General features: G+C 40.3%; 2 long non-coding RNA genes across 2 annotated transcripts; one reads left to right on the top strand and one right to left on the bottom strand.

Annotated features, from left to right (window-relative positions):
* Nucleotides 1-1,400: 1,400 nt before the first annotated feature.
* LOC139686708 (uncharacterized) lies at nucleotides 1,401-5,830 on the bottom strand. Its single transcript, XR_011700541.1, has 3 exons — nucleotides 5,730-5,830; nucleotides 5,516-5,641; nucleotides 1,401-1,452 (listed from the first exon to the last, which is right to left on the bottom strand). It is a non-coding gene; the product is annotated as an uncharacterized lncRNA (long non-coding RNA).
* Nucleotides 5,831-7,859: 2,029 nt separating this feature from the next.
* Nucleotides 7,860-23,690, top strand: LOC139686707 (uncharacterized). The gene is made up of 3 exons (XR_011700540.1): nucleotides 7,860-7,895; nucleotides 8,748-8,976; nucleotides 23,650-23,690. It is a non-coding gene; the product is annotated as an uncharacterized lncRNA (long non-coding RNA).
* Nucleotides 23,691-25,397: the final 1,707 nt, after the last annotated feature.

Here is a 25,397-nt window from a genome sequence, read left to right on the forward strand (position 1 = left end):
TGGTATAAATAAAAAAAAATTTGGTATCATATCTACATTTATGAAGTAAGACACTTTCACTGTCTTGTCATCTGAGGTTGACAATGTGTAGTCCAGCTCGTTGTCAGATGTCACTTCTTTTCTTTCATCTTGATAGAAAAAAATTCTTTTTTACAAAGACGAGACAGTCAAAAAGGAAGTTCAAAAAGACCCATGGCAACTGATGACCTTTTTACTTCTACAATTTATCTAATTTCATTTTATGCTACTATCTTTTTGAAATGGTTTACTTTTCGTCTAAGAAGAAAATAAAATCAATAAGGAAGATCAAAATAATAACTTACCTTCAATTTCCATTCATTTTAGTGAAGTATTTATATTGGCACTTAGTAATGACATAAGCTTTTGAATGTATATTCTTACTAAAAAGTTTTTAATGTATAAACTTGTATTGTGTAACCCTAGAATAACACTTTATTCACTATTTCATGTATTTACACAGTGATGCAATGGATCTATTGGCAGGTCTTGGATCAATTGAAAGTTCCCTAAACAGCTATGCAATATAAAAAATCAAGATGATATTTCAGATCCAATCAACATATTCCTCTAATTAAAAGTTCAAACCTGATTCAAAACATAAATATAGGATATGTAGCATGTCTTTCTCTGTCCAACCCATGCTTCCACATCCAATATTTTACTTTCCTATACCAGTTGAATTACTCAACAGTTTTGAGATATTAAACAGGTGAGTAAACTACATAGACTGATTGATGAAGTCTTCCAATATGGAACCCCTGGCCTGGGGGAAGACCCAAGAAACCTTCATCAAGCAAATACGCCAGGAAAGCACCAGATTTTACTAGATAGACGGATGTTTTCAGATAAAACTTTTTTTTTAACAATGACATTTTATAGTTCATGGCAGAGAACATCTTGTTCTATAATTGAGGATACAATAGGAGCACTACATAAGTTTTACTACACTCATGGTGAAATTAGTAAGCAAGCAAGTACATCAACATGATTGATAAGTTTTATTACTGTACTTGGCTGCTGGACCAGGAAAAATTCACCAAATTTGCCAACATGTGAAAATCCCATTTTGAAAGGCAAATTCTGGGAGAAAAAGTTTTACTATCCACCTGAGAGAAGAGCCAGGTAAAAATAACATGACAATATGTGAATTCCCTCCCCGGACTACAACCTTGACGTGGTGGAAGGGCTTGTGCGTTCCGATGACCCCTAGAGCTGTGCTGGCGGGAGTAATAATTATTGCTCCTGGTAGGGTCACCCATGCCAGATAGGTCGAAGGTTAGGAGCCAGACGAAAGGTAGTCCACGCAGCGTCTGTTCCTCAGTGAGGCGGCTGCAATGGCGTCTGACCCCAGTGGGGCGGCCAGTAAGTGATGGTGTCACGTTAAAAACACTATTGAGGAAGGCAACGGGAAACCACCTCAATTATCATTCCCTAGAAAAATATGATGGACAATAGAGATATTTTGAGTCCTGGCAACCACGGGGCTCGGCCCAATCGGCCGTGTGTCGTGCCCGGCAGCGGGGGAGGCAAGGCTTCCGCGGTCGTCATCCCACGAAACCCTTGCAAGGGAAAACCAGCAGCAGCAGGACAGAAGACGCAGGAGAAGAAGACAAAATTAGTTAGAATAGGAACGTGGAATGTTAGGACAATGATGAGGACAGGGAAATTGGAGAATGTTAAGCGAGAGATGGAAAGGGGAAATATAGATATTTTAGGTCTATGCGAGGTGAGATGGAAAGATAGCGGGGATTACTGGAGTGATAAGTATAGAATAATAACCAGCGGCGGGGACGAGAGCCAACGAGGGGTTGCCATAGTATTAAATGAAGAGGTAGGAAGAAGCGTAGTCAACATAGAGCAGGTAACGGATAGAATACTACTAGTGGAGATAAAAGCAGAACCGACGAACTTAGTTATTATTCAGGTATACATGCCACCGAGCAACCATAAGGAAGAAGAGGTCGATAGGATATACGATCAGTTGGAGAACATGATCGCGTGTGTTCCTGCAGGGAAACATTTGATAGTGATGGGGGATTGGAATGCGACGGTAGGTGAAGGAAGAGATGGTGATGAGGTGGGGGACTACGGTTTAGGCACGAGGAATGACCGCGGGGAGAAAGCAGTTGAGTTCTGCAGGAGACAGGGGTTAGTCATCACCAACACGTGGTTTAGACACCACAAAAGACGCAGGTATACATGGAAAATGCCAGGTGACTCAGGAAGATATCAGCTAGATTATATCCTGGTTAGACACAGGTTTAGGAATAGTGTGATAAATTCCCACAGCTTCCCGGGAGCGGATGCGGACTCAGACCACAATTTAGTTGTTATGAAATGTAGCGTACGTTTCAAAAAGATAAGGCAGGGGCGGCGAGTTAGAAAATGGAATGTAGAAGCATTAAATGGGTTGAAAAGGAAGGAATACAAACAGGCGGTGGAGAAAATCATGGAGGATGGTAAAGAGCTAAGTACTATCGAAGAAAAATGGGAAATGATCAAGAAGGGGTTGTCTAAAGCCGCAAAAGACACTATTGGAACCGTTAACGCTAAAAGGACTAGGAAACCATGGATCACGGATGAGATGATTACAAAGATGGATGAGCGGCGAAAATGGAAGAATGTAAATACAGAGTTAGGCAAAATGAAGTACAAAGAATTAAACAATAAATTGAGGCGGGCAACAAATAAAGCAAAAGAAGCCTGGTGGAAGACGCAGTGCGAGGATATGGAGAGTCTCCAGAGGAAGGGTGAAATCGGTGCGCTGTACAGCAAAGTTAAATCGTTATCGGGAAGTAAGAAAGGAAGAGCTATGCTAACAGTTAGAGATAGGGCGGGTAAGGTAATAGTTGACGCAGGAAAGATCCAAGAGAGATGGCAGGAGTATATAGAAGAACTGTATAGTAAAGAACTCAGACCAACAAAGTTAGACATTGAAAAAGAAAATGACGTAGAGGAAGACAGCTTAGGTCCAGGCATACTAGACAATGAGATAGAAAGGGCATTAAGGGAGATGAAACTAAATAAGGCCGTGGGGGTAGATAACATTCCCGTGGAACTTTTAAAATGCTTAGGAAAATGTGGGAGGAAGAGGCTATATGGGCTGATCCGTAGTATTTATGAGGAGGGAATCTGGCCGGAAGACTTTGTGAGATCAGTTTTAGTTCCTATTCCGAAAAAGGTAAAGGCCACGTCATGTGAGGACTATAGGACAATTAGTTTGATATCCCACGCAGCTAAAGTTGTTCTCAGGATCATAAACAAAAGGATAGAGAGTAGGGCAAATGATTACTTAGGGGATGATCAGTTTGGGTTTAGGAAGGGGAGAGGTACGCGTGATGCCATTGCAGTAATGAGATTATTAATCGAGAGGAATTTAGAACACAACCAGGAGGTATTTGCCTGTTTCGTAGATTTCGAAAAAGCGTTTGATAGAGTGAATTGGGAAAAACTAATGAGTATATTGCAGAAAATAGGAATAGATTGGAGGGAAAGGAGGCTAATCCGCAACCTGTACATGTCTCAGACTGCTCAGGTGCGGGTGGGAAATGGGGAGTCAGAATGGGCAGTGTTAGGAAGGGGTGTAAGGCAGGGTTGCCCATTATCACCATTGCTGTTCAACCTGTATGCAGAGGAAATGATCAAAGAGGCATGGGAAGGACTCGAGGTAGGAATGAAAGTGGGCGGGGAATTCGTAAAATCAGTTAGGTTTGCTGATGACCAAGCTTTAGTTTGTCAGTCAGCCAAGGGGCTGCAAGCATTGCTGAGTAAATTGGAAATTCAGTGCGACAAGTATGGGATGAGAATCAACATTAGTAAAACAAAGGTTATGCGATTTTCTAGAAAGAAAAAGGCCAAGCTTAACATTAAAATAGGAGGGCAAAAACTAGAGCAGGTAGAACAGTTTACGTATCTCGGTAGTGTTTTGGACCAACACGGACAAAGTAGTAGGGACGTAAGGAGAAGAATTGCGCTAGGCAAAGAGGCTTTCACAAGGAGGAGGGAGTTGATGACAGGGACTTTGAGTAAGGATGTTAAGAAAAGACTCGTAAAAACTTTGATATGGAGCGTAGCTATGTACGGCGCGGAAACGTGGTCGTTGAAGCAGGAGGATAGACGTAGATTGGAGGCTTTTGAAATGTGGGTGTGGAGAAGAATGGAGAAGGTGAAATGGACAGAGAAGAAAACAAATGAGGAAGTACTTGGTATGGTGGGCGAAGAGAGGGGTTTGTTGGGAGCAATCCTATGGAGGCAGGGAAAGTGGATGAAGGGGGTGTTGACCGGCAGTGGGATGTTGAAGACTGTGATAGAGGGTAGAATGTTGGGCAAAAGAGGAAAGGGAAGGAACAGGATAGGGATGTTGGACGGGATGAAGGGAGGAAGAAAGTACTCAGAGATGAAGAGGGACCTGATATAGAGTAGGATGATGGATTTTTTTGTTTTGTTAGGAATAATAAAATGCCTGTTTGGTAGTTGTGTCCATCCAAAAACCTACCTTAACCGGTAGATTACCTTAAAAAAAAAAAAATATGTGAATTAGTGAATTATGCCAATATTAATATTTGGACTAGGACTAATCAGAATCGATCCTTTGAGTAAAATTTATGGCAACAATTTGCATAATCATTCAATAGGCATTAAACAAATTTTGTTTCTTGGAGATTAAAGAATTTCAATGTCATCAGTGCATATTTCAGTTGAATTGCTATCTGAATATTTGGGTACAAGTGCATGAATTTATATTATTTTTGGGTGTTCAAGTTCATTATTGCAGCAACACATGTAATGGCCATTTAGATGGTTGGCATAAAATCTTTACTTGATTCTAGGGCATTTCCATAAGTTGAGAATTTTTCCTTCTTCCAGTTAGAAATTCAAATGGTTCAGCAGAGGACTATAACTGACTCTTAATGAACAATGCCTCATAATTTGTCTGCAACATATAACTTTCATTTATCTAAAGCAATCTGTTCTGATAAACTTTTCAGAATGTTCGGATATTTTTGGAACAAACAATGGAGTAACACAAACTTCACAATCAAAGAAATACTTAATTTGAAAGAGTAAATCATTTTTGGTAAGTTTCAAATACATATCGCTATAACATGCAATTGTATTAGTTAGGATGAATCTATTTTGGGTTCAGGTTCTTTGCAAATGATCTTCTCCCTTCTCTTGAGCTAATATGAGCATTATTCAATTGAGGATATTGCATCTTATTGCAATGTAGTTTATCTTTTCCCAGATTTCATAGCGCCTATATTCATTTGAATGTGACCACTTTCTTCGCACATGTATTTTCATTAATTTTTAGCCTATCAATCCGGATAACTGTATCTCAATTACCATAACTAGCATTTATGTTTAAAATAATTATATTTGTGATGTGCTTCACATTCAATTAAATTCTGAAATCAAATCACATTTCACCGTCATTTTCAGTAGGGCCCACAGAGATGTTACATATATAATGTTTGAAATGCACATGGCTTACCTAAAATAGACAGAACATCCAGGCTAGTCACTTTAGACCTATGGGTAGACAAGAGGTATGGATCACCGCCTCTTACTTTTCACGATTTGATTTCCCCATTCAGCAATCCTACTACAATGGAATTACCTGGAAGTGTCAGTTTCATCAGCTAGCACAGTGGGTACATCTTCTTACTCCAGTTATGTCAAAGTCAAAGAGTAAATCATTATCTCACCGACAAGTTTTAAGCATGTAACACAACAAGTCTTGTGCTCTGAAAGTATGTCATTGTAGTACTGGAAACAATTGAGAACTTTCCAATGCAACCACGTTAGGTATAGGTCCTTCCAGTTTATCTGGCCATCATTTTCGCGGTTCGGTCGCCAATACGGATACTTCTTTACAGCATATTCCAGCAAGGGATCTCGTGATATTTCTTTGTCACATAAACTTTTCCAATGTGATTGTTTCTGTAATATTTGGTTAATCGTTTTTTAGTATTGTTTAATACAAATAAATAGAGAATCCTAATGCCAAAAATGAATCGTGCGTGAAAGAAACTTTTTCTCGTACAACCCGACAATATTGTACCTCGAAATATTTACATATTACGTTACAATACTAAGGATTATATTACCTCATCAAATAATGAAGCCACATCATTCCACTTCTTGCATACAGCCTTAGCGCGAATCAAGGAACGGCCATCCATACGACATATAGTATATACTCGAGAATTTCTATGGGCAAATTATCCATTTCTGTGAAGCCGATTTGCAGAATCAAGAAGCGTAATTTAAGCAGAAAAGCCTAACAAACGAAATTGTGGATATACAAGGAAACATAAAATTATTCCTTTTGGTAGCTTCCGTGTTAAGGATTTAAATAATTACTAGAAACATTAAAATTAATTGCGTTGCATTGGCATTATTCCGCTAGTAAACACACATGAAAATGTCCTTGGCCCAACCATAGGAATAACATCGAAGATTAAATCGCCTTTCAATTATTTGGAATAATCGCGAACAGTGCGCGTTGTTTCAAATCGTAATGTTGCAAATTGCTCTCTTAAATCACTTTATGGGGGGAATTTTGACTGCGTTGGCAAGAGGACGAGATTTAAATTTTATTTCATATTAACTGTACCACTCGATCTGAGTACATGTCGTATTTATTATGTTTTTCGTTTATTAGCCTCTTGGCCCGAATCAAGTGTAACGTGACCTGACGACTTAAATGCTGATTTTTAATGTAATTTAAGCCTCTTAACTGACCCCAAATTTTGAATTTGCATCCGAGATTTTTTCAAGAAATAAACTGCAGAAACCGTCGTGCAACTACCGTGGAAAAAAAATACTTGTGAAAGTGTACAGTATGCATAGTCGAAAACATAGGATTTCTGCCTTCAGAATTTATCCATTAATTATTGATATGATGTTCACATAAATATATAACATCAGTCATTGTTCTTAATATGAAAATGCATGCTCTAACTCTTCAAATGTAATGGTGTTGATGGAGCTTTTGGCTGCGGTTTGTTTATATGGACAGTGCACGCTGAGAAACAGCAAATTTATTTAGAGATGAACTACGAATGTCCACAATGCAGGTATAATTTTCATAAAGTGTTTTATTTCATGGCGCACGCGTCCTTGTTGTATTAGTGGTGACATGCCATTGTTGGTCTTGCATCCCCAAAAACACAGGTAATTAAAACCTACTACAGGTACGAAAACCTATTACTAATTATACATGTAGTAGTATGAATTAATGGTGGGAAGATAATTTGGTATGCTTCTACAATGAGAAAACTACATTCATCATTTTTAATCCACTTAAAAAAAATTATAGCCCACAAGGAATTTTTGTAAAAATAAACATATAGCTGTTAAGTCTATATTTTAATTATTTATCTGTCGGTTTATAACTGTACTTGTGGTTTCTTCATCGTTCAGTACAATGTAAAGGACAATGCTGAGGTTTTTCTCTCTGGCTAACGTAACTCAAATCACATCCTAATGTCAGGGCTTCGTTTTGGTGAAAAAAATTAACAAATAATTACTATACTATGGAGGACGGTGTATACTTTTAAAAATATACTCAAGCCCGAAGCTGGAGCTAAAGCGTGGTAAATTAACGCCAGCGTTATCAACAACCACATGGTTACTACATCTTAGTTTTATTTAATAACAGCTCCGCCTTCGGGAGATTATCATTGGTTATGAGACATTGGTTGAGCACCCACTCGCCATATTTATGAGGGGGGGGGGCTGTCTACATCCCTTGGCTCTGATTCCTCGTTCCTAGATGGCACTAAATAAGCACGAAGTTGGGTCGACCGTCGATCAGGGTACGTCTCGATTGGCAGCCTTGGCGTGAGGTGTTTGATGAAGGTGACACAGTAAGTGCAATAGTGCGTATTATAATAGTTTTCCAAAATTTGGGGAGTAGTGCATATGAGTGAATTAATTCTTTTATCCTTTGGAAGAAGCATGCTGTGTTTAACTGGCAGAAATAGTCCATTGTCACGTAATATAGTATGTATAATTAAAAACTTCGATTTTCCTGCACGAAACTGAGGACACAATTTTGGAATATTTTGGCACCTCGATTTCTCTGAAACTACCGTCAGTGCAGTTTTTTACCCTCGCTTTTAGTCCCCGCGTATGTTTTTGTGCTACCGTGCAGTTTTAGTGTCCATTGTGTCAATAGTTTTTACTTTGTAATATGAAATAAAAACACCCTGAAAAACCGATTTTTAGGTTCACATGAGGAATCGCCATTTTGCAGTGTCTACTATTTCTGTGATAAATAATTGTGAATTCGTCCCTCTGTTCGAATTTGGTGCTGACCTGCCTCCCTCACTCAGCCGGAACACGAGGTTCGAAACCGGAAGTGGCCGATTTATCCGTTCGGTTTGAGGATATTAGCAGCTAATTTTAAAAATATTTGTTTTGGTGTACTCTATTGTACCAGGCCTAATTTAATTTAAATTCCTTGATAAACAAAAAAGCTTAAATATGTTTCTAAATCCACGATTTATGTTGCGCTGCTTCGCATGCGTTTCCCTGCAAACATGATATTATTTGATGCACATTGGGTTATTGTTTTCCATTAAGGTTTTGATCAGTGAAGTTAAAATAGTGTTCCTGCATCTAATATTCATAATTCCATGTGAATTGTATTTATAGTGTTTGTGTTCAATTTTTTAGTTCAACGCCTGGTTTAATCAGGTTCCCCCGGTTTATTTCAGGAACCGCAAGTTTTGGGTCTCATGTTGCCGTGTAAAACTCTTGCTGTGAATACCTCCATGCACTGCGAATTTGCTGCTAATTGGAAAAAACCAAACTAATATGAAATCACTAAATTTAAATGTGCACCTCACGTGTGTTTATACTTCACATCTGGTGTTTTAAGCGGCACTACGTGTCTGCAATAACGAACGGGGACGATGTTTGGAGTGGCTGCTGCCCTCTGTCCATGTAAGTAAACAACTAACGAACCTGGCTGTTTCATTCTATGGCAATTTGCTGTACGTTTAGTTGAGTAGTCTTCGTCATTAGGGCCTGAGTTGTGTCAGTGATTGCCATTTTGCAATCTTGTACTGCACTGATAAGTGCTGTCATTGCTGATCACCTTACCCGGGGAGGAGGTCCTCTAATTGCTTAGAAACCATCTAAGTACCTCGAGGGATACTGTGCGCCGACTTAATACCAATGGAAACGTGATAGTTTGTTTTTAAGTTTCCCCTTTCATCCCTTGCCTCTCTTTCTGGCACCCTCACGCTGCCTGCCTGTAGCGTTGTCATATTTTCTACCTCTATCCTCGTCGGTGGAGACCAATGTCGCATATTCATGTCGTAGTGGAATTCCGCCTTCTTGGTTTTCAATATCTAGCATGAATTTTGACTACATTTTAAGGTGCATTTGTTTACTTAACTTACCTTGGGCCACGAAGATATAGCCCACCACTTCTTGGTCTCTTTCTTTTCATGAAATTGGCGTAGTTTCTGATAATATATACTTCAAACAAGAGGCATTATTTTTATCCCTTGCAAAATTCCAGTTGTGACCTACGAGGGAACTTTACCTCTGAGGGTTTAGTGGCAAAGCTTAATTTCCAAGACAAAATGATAATAATGCTGTTCAATAAACATCAAAATAATTGGTGCCTATTCGTGGTCAACTTCAGGAGTTTTATCCACTTAATTCAATCCATGTGGCAGCACAGATACAGATTATGCAAGGCATTTCAATTTATTCAAGACTTTCAAAGAAGTGGAATACCTTAAGTAAGGAAGAAATACGGCCGAGTAAATTGAGAGCATTAAGGGTGCCAATCGGCTAACAGCAAGAGAACCAGAAGTGTGGGGTCCATAGGTGTTTTCTCATAAATCAGCAATAAATATGGGAACAGAACAAGATCTTGATGTGAAGAGTACCAGAACAAAATCAAAACTAATATATTAGAGCCCATCCATAAAGTCAACGAAATATGTCCTTTGCGCGATATGGGTAAAAGCCATGCAAGTCAGACGTGCATGCGATGTGCATTCCCAATACTATCATCTTTCTTACGTAGGTGAAACTGCCACCGCTTCACATTATGAAAATATGGCTTGGTCGTGTGTACTGTGCACTAAAGGGATGAAATTAGATATTCAGTTACAAAAGATGGTGTACAGCTGATTCATTGGCCTTGTGACTATTCCTTCGCTGGAAATCTTTTATGCTTTGAAAGTGCATTATAAGAGGATAGCAGATTAATTTTGTTTAATTTCCTCTGGTACCAACGTCAACCTATGGTACTTACATTAACCTACTACTACAGGCCCTAAAGTGCATTCAATCGAAAGGAGCGGAGGATGGAAAGCCTCAGAAAAGATATCAGGGGAACCAATTAAATAAACAGAAAAGAAGGTGGCTATGTTTAAATAGGCACTGCAGTCCATTCAGTCTATCTGGAAAAGTGAGTGATGGAAAGCCTTGGGGAGGATTAAGTATGCTACACTATAACAAAGACGGTTGCATGATTATTTATATTTTTACTAGGTAATCTACTGGTTAAGGTAGATTTTTGGATGGACATAATTAGTAATTTAATGATTTGTGACCCCTAGCAAAACACAACATCCTAATTTTCATCAGGTCCCTCTTCAGCTCTGAGTACTTTCTTCCTCCCTGCATCCTGCCCAACATCCCTATCCTGTTCCTTCCCTTTCCTCGTTTGCTTAACATTCTCCCTTCAATTAGTCTTTAACATCCCCCTGCCGGTCAATAACACCTTCAGCCACTTTTCCTGCCTCCATAGGATTGCTCCCAACAAACCCCTCTCTTCGCCCACCATACCAAGTACTTCCTCATTTGTTTTCTTCTCTGTCCATTTCACCTTCTCCATTCTTCTCCACACCCACATTTCAAAAGCCTCCAGTCTATGTCTATCCTCCTGCTTCAATGACCATGTTTTACATAGCTAAGCTCCATATCAAAGCTTTTACGTGTCTTTTCTTAACATCCTTACTCAACGTCCCCGTCATCAACTCCCTCCTCCTTGTGAAAGCCTCTTTGCCTTGTGCAAGTCTTCTGATTACGTCCCTACTACTTTGACCGTGTTGGCCCAAAACACTACCGAGATACTTAAACTGTTCTACCTGCTCTAGTTTTTGCCCTCATATTCTAATGTTAAGCTTAGCCTTTTTCTGTCCAGAAAATCGCATAACCTTTGTTTTATTAATATTGATTCTCATCCCATACCTGTCACACTAAATTTCCAATAAACTAAGCAATGCTTGCATCCCCTTGGCTTACTGACCAACTAAAGCTTGGTCATCAACAATCACTGGATTTTACTAATTCCCCGCCCACTTTCATTCCTACCTCCATTTTTCCCATGCCTCATTTATCATTTCCCCTGCATACAGGTTGACCAGCAACGGTGATAATGGGCAACCCTGCCTTACACCCCTTCTTAAAACTGCCCATCCTGACTCCCCGTTTCCCACCCGCACCTGAGCAGTCTGAGACATATACAGGTTGCGGATTAGCCTCCTTTCCCTCCAATCTATTCCTATTTTCGGCAATATACTCATTAGTTTTTCCCAATTCACTCTATCAAATGCTTTTTCGAAATCTACGAAACAGGCAAATACCTCTTCGTTGTGTTCTATATACCTCTCGATTAATAATCTCATTACTGAAATGGCATCATGCGTAGCTCTCCCCTTCAGAAACCCAAACTGATCATCCCCTAAGTAATCATTTGCCCTACTCTCTATCCTTTTGTTTATGATCCTGAGAACAACCTTAGCTGCGTGGGATATCAAACTAATTGTCCTATAGTCCTCACATGACGTGGCTTTTAACTTTTTCAGAATAGGAACTAAAACTGATCTCACAAAGTCTTCCGGCCAGATTCCCTCCTCATAAATACTACGGATCAGCCCATATAGCCTCTCCCTCCCACATTTTCCTAAGCATTTCAAAAGTTCCACGGGAATGTTATCTACCCCCACGGCCTTATTCAGTTTCATCTCTCTTAATGCCCTTTCTATCTCATTGTCTAGTATGCCTGGACCTAAGCTGTCTTCGTCTACGTAATATTCTTTTTCAATGTCTATCTTTGTTGGTGTCAGCTCTTTACTATACAGTTCTTCTATATATTTCTTCCATCTCTCTTGGATCTTTCCTGCATCAATTATTACCTTACTCGCCTTATCTCTAAATGCTATCGTTGATCTGCCTTTCTTACTTCCCAATAAAGATTTAACTTTGCTGTACAGCGCACCGATTTCACCCTTCCTCTGCAGACTTTCCATATCCTCGCACTGCGTCTTCCACCATGCTTCTTTTGCTTTATTTGTTGCCTGCCTCAATATATTATTTAATTTTTGTACTTCATTTTGCCTAATTCTGTATTTATATTCTTCTATTTCCGCCGCTCATCCATATTTGTAATCATCTCATCCGTGATCCATGGTTTACGAGTCCTTTTAGCGTTAACGGTTCCAATAGTGTCTTTTGCCGCTTTAGACAACCCTTTTTTGATACATTCCCATTTTTCTTCAATAGTATTAGCTCTTTACCATCCTCCATGATTTTCTCTACCGCCTGTTTGTATTCCTTTCTTTTCAACCCATTTAATGCTTCTACATTCCATTTTCTAACTCGCCGCCCCTGCCTTATCTTTTTAAAACGTACGCTACATTTCATAACAACTAAATTGTGGTCTGAGTCCGCATGCGCTCCCGGGAAGCTGTGGGAATTTATCACACTGTTCCTAAACCTGTGTCTAACCAGGATATAATCTAGCTGATATCTTCCCGAGTCACCTGGCATTTTCCATGTATACCTGCGTCTTTTGTGGTGTCTGAACCAAGTGTTGGTGATTACTAACCCCTGTCTCCTGCAGAACTCAACTGCATTCTCCCTGCAGTCATTCCTTGTGCCTAAACAGTAGTCCCCGACCTCATCACCATCTCTTCCTTTGCCTACCGTCGCATTCTAATCCCCCATCACCATCTAATGTTTCCTTGCAGGAACACTTGCGATTATGTCCTCTAACTGATCGTATATCCTATGTGCCTCTTCTTACTTACGGTTGCTCGGTGGCATGTATACCTGAATAATAACCAAGTTCGTCGGTTCTGCTTTTATCTCTACTATCTCTACTAGTAGTATTCTATCCGTTACCTGCTCTATGTTGACTACGCTTCTTCCTACCTCTTCATTAAATACTATGGCAACTCTATGGCAGTTGGCTCTCCTCCCCGCCGCTGTATATTATTCTATACTGATCACTTCAGTAATCCCCGCTATCCTTCCATCTCACCTCGCATAGACCTAACATATCTAAATTTCCCCTTTCCATCTATCGCTAAACATTCTCCAATTTCCCTGTCCTCATCATTGTCCTAACATTCTGCGTTCCAATTCTAATTAATTTGGTCTTCTTCTCCTGCGTCTTCTGTCCTGCTGCTGCCGGTTTTCCCCTTGCAAGGGTTTTATGGGATAACGACCACAGAAGCCTTGCCTCCCCGACTGCCGGGCATGACACACGGCAGATTGGGCCGAGCCCCGTAGTTGCCAGGACTCAAAATCTCTGTATTGTCCATCATGTTAATCTTGGGAGTGATAATTGATGTGGTTTCCCGTTGCCTTCCTCAGTAGTGTTTTTAACGTGACACCATCACTTACTGGCCGCCCCTCGGGGATCAGAGGCCATTGCAGCCGCCTCACTGAGGAACAGAAGCTGTGTGGAATACCTTTTGACTGGCTCCTAACCTTCGACCTATCTGGCACGGGTCACCCTACTTGGGGCAATTTTTATTACTCCCGCCAGCACAGCTCTAGGGGTCATGAAAAAGAGGAAATGTTGGGCACTATGGGGCATGGTGATAAAGGATCACTGTAGGTAATGAATGCAGAGACAGTGTGATGAAGTTGGATAAATTTCATGATAGCAAGTCTACTATGAGATGTATGAGGAGGAAAAAAAGAAGGGGTATTAGTTAATATGAAATACGTAGTAGAAATAATGTGAAAGGCAACTGTCATTATGGGCCAAGTTCAGTGTCGTGTTGTAGTTACATTTGGTGGTTTTCAAGGAATACAGTTCTAGTTTAGCAGATATATTAAAAAACTTTTTCCTTTCGATGAAAGATGACTGGCTGCTTGGGATAACTTAAGTTATATATCTGGGGCCATGTGATATACTTAATGCTGGCCATGCAATTGCTAGTGATTATTGGGAGTATACCTGAGTGTAACATGTCCAATGTAGGGAGATAAATGCAATGGATTGGGAGGTTTCTCGCTAAATGTGTTCTATATGTGCTTGGTTTACGTAATGACCAAAGAAGAGATCCCGTGGAAGCTTACGATAAATTGCCTGTTCCTTTCCCTACATTAGAAAAGGAGGACCTCCCGTTCTAATCTAAGGGATTAGCTTGTTTCATTTTCTTGAACAGGATACTCATATCATTGTTATGCTATTGAATCATTCAAAAAAAATTTATTTATATATTGAAAAGAAATATGCAAGGATAGTTATCCAACTTATTTTGGTTCCAAGTCCAAAATGCTCTTTTAAATGCTATAAGTAGTGTCCTAGTAGTTTTAATGTAACAACATCATCATCAGGTAAGATTAATAAAACAGGCTCCAGTATTTGTTAAAAAGTAATTAGGTGGAGGATAGTGGAAAAGAGGGGGAAGAGTGAGGAAAGTTGGAAGGTAGCATGGGTAACTATATGTGAGTGGGGGTTGGGTAAACTAAGTAACTAGGTTCAAAAGACCTTCACAGTCTGGAAAGTCGTAGCTGGATGGAGGAGGATTTCCCATTTGGTATGTCCGATGTAGCAGCATTACTTTCTTAGGGCAGTGGAGGAAGTGCATGAGGTGGGGGGTTTTCCCTGGTGGTCCTTTACTGGGTGCATAGCATCAATGCACAAAGAAGCACTGCACAAAGGGTAAGAGCTTGTAATTAGGGGTTTTGGATGACTTGTAGATTATGGTTCTAAGGGGCATGCCCAAGCGAGAGTTGGCTTCAGGGTGGAGGGATTTTTTTCTCACTTGTAAAAAGTGAAGATGAGGGGTTGGGGGCGGTCCAGCAGCGTAGAAACTTCCTTCTAGGTCGGTGAAGAAAGTGGGTGGGTAGTAAGGGCTTCCCACCTTGTTTGGGAAAGCATGGTCTCCATACGCACAGGGTGGGGGGAGAAATTCCTATTAGTAGGGACAAGGGATCACATTCACCATGCAAAAGGCATGCCATGCAACATCATGACATGTCCATCTTCTTCCCGCATGCATAAGGGAAGCTGAGAATAAAAATTGACTTCATGTATGAGCTCAAGGCCTTTCTAGGTATGATTTCTATTTGTTCCATGGTTTCTAGATTCTTTCGTTTATCCAGTTTTTAAGCACTTTGTAATTGAAGTTATGGAATCAAGCAGATGTTTGGCAGATAAAGAAAGAGTGTGGCCTGTAATATAGTAATAGAGTTGATAAATTGTAAGATGATGTCTGTCCATTGCTGCTTCTCCAGCAGCACAAAATACCATCTGCATAACTAAACCAGTATAAAATATTATAGTTACAATTGTTTATCTCTTATATCTTATTCCCTAAATGATCCATGGATATTTCTGCAAGTAGTCTGGAAAGAGGTGGCCCCGTTGCCAATCCAGCCTATTGTTTATAGTAGGTGACACAAAATGAAAAGTAATTTTGGTTTGTACAAATTTTAAGAGGTGTAATTAATTCTTTAATGAGGTGTTGGTTCATTTTGGCATTGATTAATTTATATATATGAAACCTATATTACTTAGCATTGGGCGATAAGGTGAAGGGTAGATTATGTTCAGTTGGGGAAATGTAGTTTTCTATTGAGAATCTGTGTTTGAAGCCTGAGAATTGCTGATAAATGGAGCTTAATTTAATTGCTAGCTTTTGCACTGGAGCACTGACGCATGACAGGACTGGTTTAAAGGGTATGTGTTTTTAATGAATTATAGGTTAACCATAAAGTTTCCCCCCCGCGGGTAGGGAGATAGAGAATACTCCCGCAGTATCCCTGCTTGTTGTAAGAGAAGACTAAAAGGGCGGGGAGAAAACCCAGAAAACAAACCCCAAGCCAGCAAGGGATGCGTCCGGACAGTGCTGTGGATCCACTGTCTGCGAGCGGCCATACCATCTGGCCTGCGATCCACCCAGGTGTTTGCCGTTCCTGGAGACCCGTAAGGGAGAGAAGGGGATCCTGGAGGGTGAGCTTTCTGGTTCCCAGCAGGGTGTCGGATGCCCTCTATGGACCGGGGAGTGATACCCCTCTTCGGCCCCGGATTTCGTGCAAACGGGAGGCCGGGAGCTAGCCACTCCCGGTCAATCGGCTTCCGTCGCGATTTCGCTCCGGTGGCGAGTGCCAAGGTTGTGGGGGTCTGCGTAGGGAGGTCGGAGATGTAAGGGTTTTGGTGGGCCCTTGCACTGAAGATTCACCCCGAAACAGACAACCACTCCTGAAGCGCTATATCCCTCGAGTTAGCCCTGGCGACCGCCCCAGTCCAGCGGAGTGGCGTCCCAAATGTGTGGCTCTGTGGCGGGTGGGGAGGCCAAGGGACGAATCATTTATTATTTTGGAGGAAAAATCCTTTCCACCACTAAAAAGATCCCGTCCGGAAACCGGCGGGGGAGAAAAGTGTATTGGCGCATGTAAGCGCTATTTGATTATGTCGTGCATAAAGGAAGGTGAGACCTTGAAATAGGTATCTCCTTTCTTAATTCGCAGAGTTTTGTCACAGATTGTGCCTGGGGACCCAAAGAGCGTGAAGAAGCTCCGGGATGGTACACTTCTTATAGAGACCCTGAACGATACACAAAGCGAAAAACTGCTTGCTATGGGAATGCTCCATGACATTCCGATTAAGGTGGAGGTGCACCGCACTCTTAACACCTGTCGGGGAGTCATCAGTCACTACGACCTCCTATACGTGGACATCGAAGAAATCAAGAGAGAAATGTTCTCTCAGGGTGTGACTGATTGTAACGAGGATAAAGAGTGCTCTTCGGAACCTCTTTGTGTCAATTGCGAGGGTACACACCCAGTGTACTCGCGTGATTGCCCGAAGATGAAAGAAGAGAGGAAAGTCATGGAGATAAAAACACTGGAAAAAATCCCATGCGCGGAAGCGAGGAGAAAATACAGGGCACTAATCGCCCCAACTTTTTCCCGGTCCTTTGCTTCCGTTGCAACCACGCCATGTGTAAAGTGTACCAGCGCCACGCAGGCAGAGATCCCGAAAGAATCCCCAATTGACAACACGCAAGTGCCTAAACCCAAAAGGGTGAAGGATGCGAAGAGTAAGGTGGACAAGGAGCCACCTACTCATGTGGGCCCTTCAAAGAAGAGCCTCCAAAAAAACTACCAAGGGGAACACGCCAATAGGGCGCGAGAATACACCTTCCCCGCCGCCTCCAGTCAAGCCAAAGAGGCCGGAGGTAATTGAAGAGGACCAGAGTATCTCTGATACTGAAATCTTTGCAAGCGAGTGGAAGAGGAAACATCACTTCAAGCGATAACCTCAATAGAGTTGGTCATCTCCCTTTTTCATCAACGTATTTATTCATTCATTTTAATTTAGAACTTTAAATGTGTTCCATATTGCAGTGGAACTGCAATGGCTTTTATCGGCACAAGGAGGAGCTGGCCATTTTAATCCAAGATTTAAAACCCTCTTGTATTTGTCTCCAAGAGACCCATTTTAAGGCTGAAGATAAGGGTATTCTGAAGGGGTTCACTGTTTTTAGAACGGATGACCTAAGTGGCATGCGAGCCCAAGGGGGAGTAGCAGTTGCAACCCGAGAGGCCCTTTAAACCTCCCGAGGCCAACTGAACTCTCCATTCCAAGCCGTCGCTGTCACGGTCCACACCCCTGAGAGGATGACGTTATGTAACGTATATCTGCCTGAGGGTGCACCGGTGACCCGCCTGAACCTTGAAGCCCTTGTCCACCAGCTTCCTCAGCCGTTCATTTTGATGGGAGATTTTAATGCCCATGATCCTCTCTGGGGAGGGCCAGAAACCCAAAGTAATAGGAGAGGTTGAATCTTATCCAACTTTATTGAGGATTTTAACCTGTTTTTATTAAATAGTGGCGAAAAAACCCGGTTTAACAGCTTCAATGGGGAATTCTCAGCAATAGATCTTTGTTTATGCTCGAGAAGTCTAGCCCCTAAGCTGAAAATGTCCACCCACAACGATCTGTGGGAGTGACCATTTTCTTCTTCTACTCGTTAAAGAAGACTCTTCGCCCAACATTTCAAAACCTCCGGAAAAGTGGTTTATTAACCGTGGGGACTGGCCACTTTTCAATCGTACGTTTACATATGAACATGACGCTATTTTCGACGCGTTGCACAACGTCGAGAAGCTTAAGTTCAATGCTTTTGGGGGCAGGTACCAAAAGTATCCCTCGTACGTCCGGGAATCTTAATCGAGCTCCTGTCCCTTGGTGGAACGGGGAATGCGACCGGGCGATTCGGGCGAGGAAAAAAGCATTGAATATTTTTAGAAAATATCCCACGGCAACTAATCTGGCATCGTACCGCCGCCTGAGAGCGCGAGCTCGAAGGGCCGTGAAGGAGGCCAAGAGGGCTTCCTGGAAAGAATACGTCTCTACCATCAACCATCGCACGCCACTTGGTCAGGTATGGGACAAAGTTAAGAAAATCTCCAGGTCCAAGGGCTCATTTGTCATCTCGCCATTGCTTGTTTCTGGCTGGGTGGTTACTTCACCTGCCGAAATAAGCAACATATTTGCCAGTCAGTTCGCGGCCAATAGCAGTGACGAGGGCTATTCCGCGGACTTTGCGAACATGAAGAGGCGATGCGAGAGAGTCCCTCTCAATTTTGGTGCAGGTCCTGCACGGGAATATTACAATGAGCCTTTTACGCCCTTGGAGCCTAAATCCGCCATCGAAGACTCCCATAACACCTCGCCAAGGGCAGATAAAATCCACAACGCTTTTCTCCGGAACATTCTGGAAAATGCGATTGGGGAGGTCCTAAATACCCTCAACCAACTTTGGAACGAGGGCAGTTTTCCAAATGCCTGGCGTGATACCAATCCCAAAACAGGGCAAGGACAAAAATGACCCGAATAACTACCGTCCCATATCTCTCACCAGCTGTGTGTGCAAGTTGATGGAACGGATGGTAAACCGACGTCTCATGTGGTGCTCGGAGAGTCGACACCTGCTCTCAGACGCTCAGTGCGGCTTTCGGCGTGGCAGGTCCACGACAGACCATCTGGTTCGCACTGAGAACTTCATCCAGGAAGCCTTTCTCCAGCGTCAACACGTCATAGCAGTCTTTTTCGACCTGGAGAAGGCCTATGATAGTGTGTGGCGGTGGAGAATCCTCAACACGCTCCACAAGTGGGGATTTAGAGGCAACATGGCCCTATTTATCAGAAATTTTTTAACTAACCGCCTTTTTAAAGTAAGGACTGGGAAGCACTTATCCCAAACTTTTACACAGGGGAACGGGGTACCCCAGGGTTCAGTACAGAGCGCGACGTTATTTGCAATTGCCATCAACGACGTGGTTGGATGCATCAATGCCGCTGTGATGGCATCGCTCAATGTGGACGATCTAGCCATATTTTCCGGTGGACACGGCTGCCAAACGCTTCCAGGCAAGCCCAGGTGACTCTAAACAAACTGAGAGAGTGGTCGCGAAAGAACGGATTTCGTTTCTCCATGGAGAAAACGAAATGAATGCACTCACAGTCATTGCGGTTACCAGGTTACCCCGACCCTAACCCTGTTGGGTAGGATTCTACCATTTGTGTAGTCGGTCCGCTTTTTCGCCATGATCCTGGACCAAAAGCTGAACTGGCGGGAGCATATCCCCGTGTTATGTGAGAGGTGTCGCCAAACCCTTAACTTTTTAAAGTTTTTTACTCACTCGACATGGGGAGCAGACCGCACCACCATGCTTTTATTGTACAGAGGCTTTGTGCGATCTAAACTGGACTATGGTTCCATAGTGTATTCCTCAGGAACAGAGTCCTACCTGAAACCGGTTACATGTGTCCACAATGCTGGGATACGGTTGGCCACCGGGGCATTTAGAACAAGCCCAGTCCCAAGCTTACTTGCAGACGCTGGGGAGCCTCCGTTGGAAACCCGCAGGATGATTTTAATGGGCAACTATGCCTGTAAAATTTTATCACTGACAAACCACCCTTGTTTTACAATAGTTTTTAACCAACGGTTTTTAGACTTATTTAACAGGCGGAGAAGGGCAACTAGGCCCTTTGCCGTTCGTTTAAATGATTTTATTAACGCGGTAATTTTTACATTCTTAAGTATGCCCCTTCTCCTATGCTAAGTATCTGCCTTGGTTAACGCCAAAGCCGGATATTAAACTCATTGCCAGTGCACGGCGCAAAGCCAAAACGACCGATTCAGAATACCAGCAGCTCTTCAGTGTCGTCCTCGGTTCACTTTGTCTTTTTCCCCGTCTACGCCGACTGCGGGGCTGTTCTTTTACCTCTTTGCATAGGTAAAAGTACAGCCCCGCTGCAATGAGTGCCTCCAACCCGTGACGATATAACATATCCTCACAGAATGTAGAACATACCTTAGGACCGGAGACATGTGTAATATAAGGGGAGACTTAAGTTATATTTTAGGGGATGACTCTGGGTTCATAAATAGTCTTAAATTTTTTAAGGGCAACTGGTTTAATGAGGCAGCTATGGTTTTGGATCTCATAATTTTAATGCCTCTTTATTTTAACAATTATTTATTTATTTATTTAATCGTATTTATTTATTCCTAATTAAAAAGGAATTTTAGTTTTAATTTTAATGCGCGGTGCAAAATGACCTTAGCTATTGACGCACCCTAAAACTCTCAAAACTACTACCACTACCATAAAGTTTTGGGGACAAAGGGTTCATGGTGTTCAAGAATAACTTTTCTTTCTCATTGAATTTTTTAGCACAGGAATCATTTGCCTCTTTGGCATTCATTTAATGATTGGGGGTGGGATCCCTAGATGGAATATCAAAGGCATTAACTTAAAGCACTTGCTGGAGTGACTGTCCTTATCTAGAATGGCAATGCAGTTTCACTTGTGAGTATGAGTTGGTTTTCTTCCATTAACTTTGAGTTTGGTAGAATCTCGCCTTTTAGATGATGTTGACGAAGTACTGGAACAGTTCTCCATGTCTGTTGGAATGATGTCGGCAAACAAATTCTTGAGAACACGGGGTAGATAAGACAGAGCAACTTAGATTGAGATAGGGATTACGGGAACAAATTTCAATCCCTTGTATAATTTGAAATCAGTGTGCTGTAAAAGCTTATGGTCATTCACATTTTTAATCAGCAATATCGGCTATGAATGACCTCGTTTAATCAGTGATGACCCGAAATTTGACGCGATGGAGTTAGTTGCCGTGTTCAGTATGGAGGGGGTACAAATAGTTATTATTTAGTGTAATTACTGTTATCATATGTTCTTGATGTCACTTTTCCCACAGATTATTACAGATCAGAATAATTTTCTGTTCCCACATTATGGGGAAAACTGTTTTTAAGGGAAAAATTGTTTTTAATTGAAGGAACTAGTAGGGGGAAAACTGTTTTCAATCTGAAGGAATAAAGGGAATATCTAGAGGGTAAACTTTTTTTCATTGGGAAGACTTGGAAGCTTTGGAATTTGGAGTATAATGTTTACGTAATAATTCTAAATAATTAATAAGTTGGGGTATGATAACCTTATGGAGTGCATTTTGAGTGAGTATGCCAATAATCTGATGGGCAAGGTAAGCTTCGGACCCACTTGGATCCTTAATATAGCCAAAGGCTAATGCTGATACCAGCCTTCTCTCTATCCTTCATCCATTCCTATCCATCCGTGATTTTCCCCATGACCTTAGCTATCAGTCGCCTCCACTAAAACAACTACTGTTGGAAAGATACTCTATTAGGTTCCTCAAGGCCTGCCTTTCTTCCAAAAAGGGAATGTCTATTTCCCTAAAGGAAATCTTACGTGATGAAGCCGTAGCAATGCCCTCAAAATATAAAGAACAATGTGCTAGTGCTAAAAAACAGCACATAACAGACATGTCATGTATTCAAGAAAGGGTAATAAGGCAATTCCTAAGAGAGGTCTACGAAATGTTACTACCATCAGGAATTTTAGTACCATGGTAACTTAACTGGCTAAAACACTCAATCGGGTATTGAGGGATCTGTGTTCGAATCCCAGTCCAGGCGAATGATTTTTACTCTGAAATTGTTGCATTGAAATGCACATTATCGGATGACTGCATTAAAAGTTACTGTCGCGGCATCTCCGGCAGTTTCTTTGGAATTTACCATGAGGAAAACTAGGTAAGGAATATTGGTTTTCAGTTGGTCTCTGTAGCTTTTATTCCCATTTTATATATATCTATCTATTTTATATATGTATATATATACATATATACATATATATATGTATGTATTTACATACATATATATATGTATATATATATATATACATACATATATATACATATATGTGTATATATATATACATATATATGTGTATATATATATATACACATATATATATACTATATATGTGTATATACTATATATATATATATATAGCTATATATGTATATATATATAGTATATATATATACTATATATATATATATATATATATAGCTATATATGTATATATATAGTATATATACCACTTCTGAACCGCTCGTGCCACTGGTAAACGACCGTTTTTTTTAGAGAATCATTGCCGAAACACTTTTCCAACATTTCCAACGTCCGTGCGCCACTAAATCCGTTTTTTACGCAAAATTTAATACAAGTTCGTTGTTGCACATTTAAATCCGTTTCTGCAATATTAAAAAATCGCCAACACACACAGAGATAGATGTACTCTTGGCTACGTAACTTTTGCAAATGTCAAGTTATGATACTAAGATTTAAAGGGAATATCAACAACAGATGTACTAATTAAAAAAAAACAGAACTCAAATCGGAACGATGGGAGCGCCACACGGTGGTTATTCCGGGAACTTTTTGATCAAGGTAGTATATATACACATATATATATATATATATATATATATACACACAAATATATATATATGAGTATATATATATATATACTCATATATATATACTCATATATATACACTCATATATATATATATACTCATATATATATATATACAGATATATATATATACTCATATATATATATATACAGATATATATATACTCATATATATATATATACTCATATATATATATACTCATATATATATATACTCATATATATATATACACATATATATATACACATATATATATATATGTATATATATGTATAAATTTTTATAATTATTATTGCTGTTATTTACTGGGCAAAGGATTAAATTGACAATGGCCCATTTGGATTTAATCATACTTGAAAAAACCATTGAAAGTCGTTCGGGGTAGTTGAGGGTCGTGCCAGATTTTTATTGCCAAAGGTAGGAATTATTTCTTCTGGTGTTATGCAATAATTTGCAGATTTATTAAACCATAATGTACCAATGAATACTAATAATTATGACAAATAATGTTTTTTTTACAATAAGAGTCTTAAGAAGAAGAACGGTGAATCAGAAATCATGAAGGACCTGAAGAAACCATTAGAAAGAAGTTAAGGTGATGGAAGATGGTGTGTAAATGAAAAATAATTCAAATCGTGAGTAATGAGTGCTGAAAATAATTGATGATGAATGTTATATTTGAGTAGAAGAATTCTTGATAGTGCGATGTACGGTGAGAGTGTTATTAGAGATAATATACAGTAATAGCATGTAGTGGAATAACTTGGAAAGTGGAATTAACTTGAAGAGTAACACATTGTAAGGCAGAGTCAGTGCTATTTCACATTCACATTCATTGGTTCTCGGATCTTAATGTAGGGATTAGGTGTATGTACCCCAGACACGTTGCAAACAGAGAGAATAGTATTTTGTGTTAATGCTAAATTTCAAGTAGAAATTTTCTAATTTAGGTTATATCTAGTCCATTGTAATTTGTGGTCAAAAAGATGACTCCTTATGAATAATGGTCCGTGGATCCTAAACCCGGCAATAAGCATAATGCAACCATATACCTGCAAATGGGGGGAGTAGTGTGCTTGTTTGCTTACTTATGCCAAATTTCAAGGAAAACGTGTTTCAGTTTAAATGATAATGTCTAAAACTTTTTGATTTTACCATGACAGTAGAGTTTGTTTAGGCTAACTAAAGTTAAGTTGTCGTGGGAGGGCCCTGAATCATATTCTATGTAATGAGCATACAGTATTTGAGATTAGCAATTCCTGAGAGTACAAGTGAGTTTGAAATGCCCAATTTAATGAGGGAAATAGTTAATGAGATAAGGCCCTTTACTTTGTGTAAAATTGTTGGTATCACTGAAAAATCTTTCCTCCTCACTGGGCCAGAAGTGGTCATGGGCTAGCACTCAGTGAGACAATTTCAGTTACCTAAAATCAAAATGATTTATTCGTGGATAGCCATGCACAACCGGTGTTTAAATTTAGCGAAAGAAGTCGATTACAAATTAGGTCATATAGGTGGACCCGATCAGCAAGGAGTAGCTATTGAACATTGTTAGGGTATCCACTGAGTTCAGATCATGCAAGGTAAAGGATTTCATTACAACGACCAAGTAATGAAAGTAGTACAAATGCCTAAATTTCGGCACCCTCTTAAAAACTGCAATGTAGCTCAAGGTGTGCGAATACTGCTCTGAGAACCAGACGTATAGGAATTGCAATTCAGTGGGAAAATGTACATGCTATGCAAACTGCATTCAGCAATAGGAATGCAAATTCCTATAAATGCATGTGACCACTGAATGAAATGATAGACAATGGCAAATAGAAGCTGCATAATCAATCAAGGCCAAATAAACATTCAAAAGGTGAAATTTAATACTAACAATATGATGAAAGAATCAGCTGACCATGGGTTTGACATATTGTTGGTACATGTTCAAATGCATAGCAATCCGATAATATCTAAGGGAAAAGTGTTTTTTTAAGTCTTTTAAAACCTCACAAAACCTAAGACTTTCTTAGTTTAGGCAAATGTTAAAAAAATCCTTTGCAGCTGCATGTATAAGGGCAGACCAAAAGCTAATATTTCAAAAAGCAGGTTATATACCTCCTTCATAAGATTTAAAGAATCAAATAAAAGAGCCAAGGAGAAGTGTTAAAATTCAAGCATACAAAATAGTTACAGCCATAGATACCTAGTGGAAAAATTATCTGGGTTAATAGGGTAACAAAAATTATCGGGGCAGAGCTCTAGAAGAACTGTTAAACCTTGATGA

This window comes from Hetaerina americana, unplaced genomic scaffold (assembly GCF_022747635.1).
Source record: "Hetaerina americana unplaced genomic scaffold, ioHetAmer1.1.p SCAF_149, whole genome shotgun sequence".
NCBI classification, from domain to species: domain Eukaryota; kingdom Metazoa; phylum Arthropoda; class Insecta; order Odonata; family Calopterygidae; genus Hetaerina; species Hetaerina americana.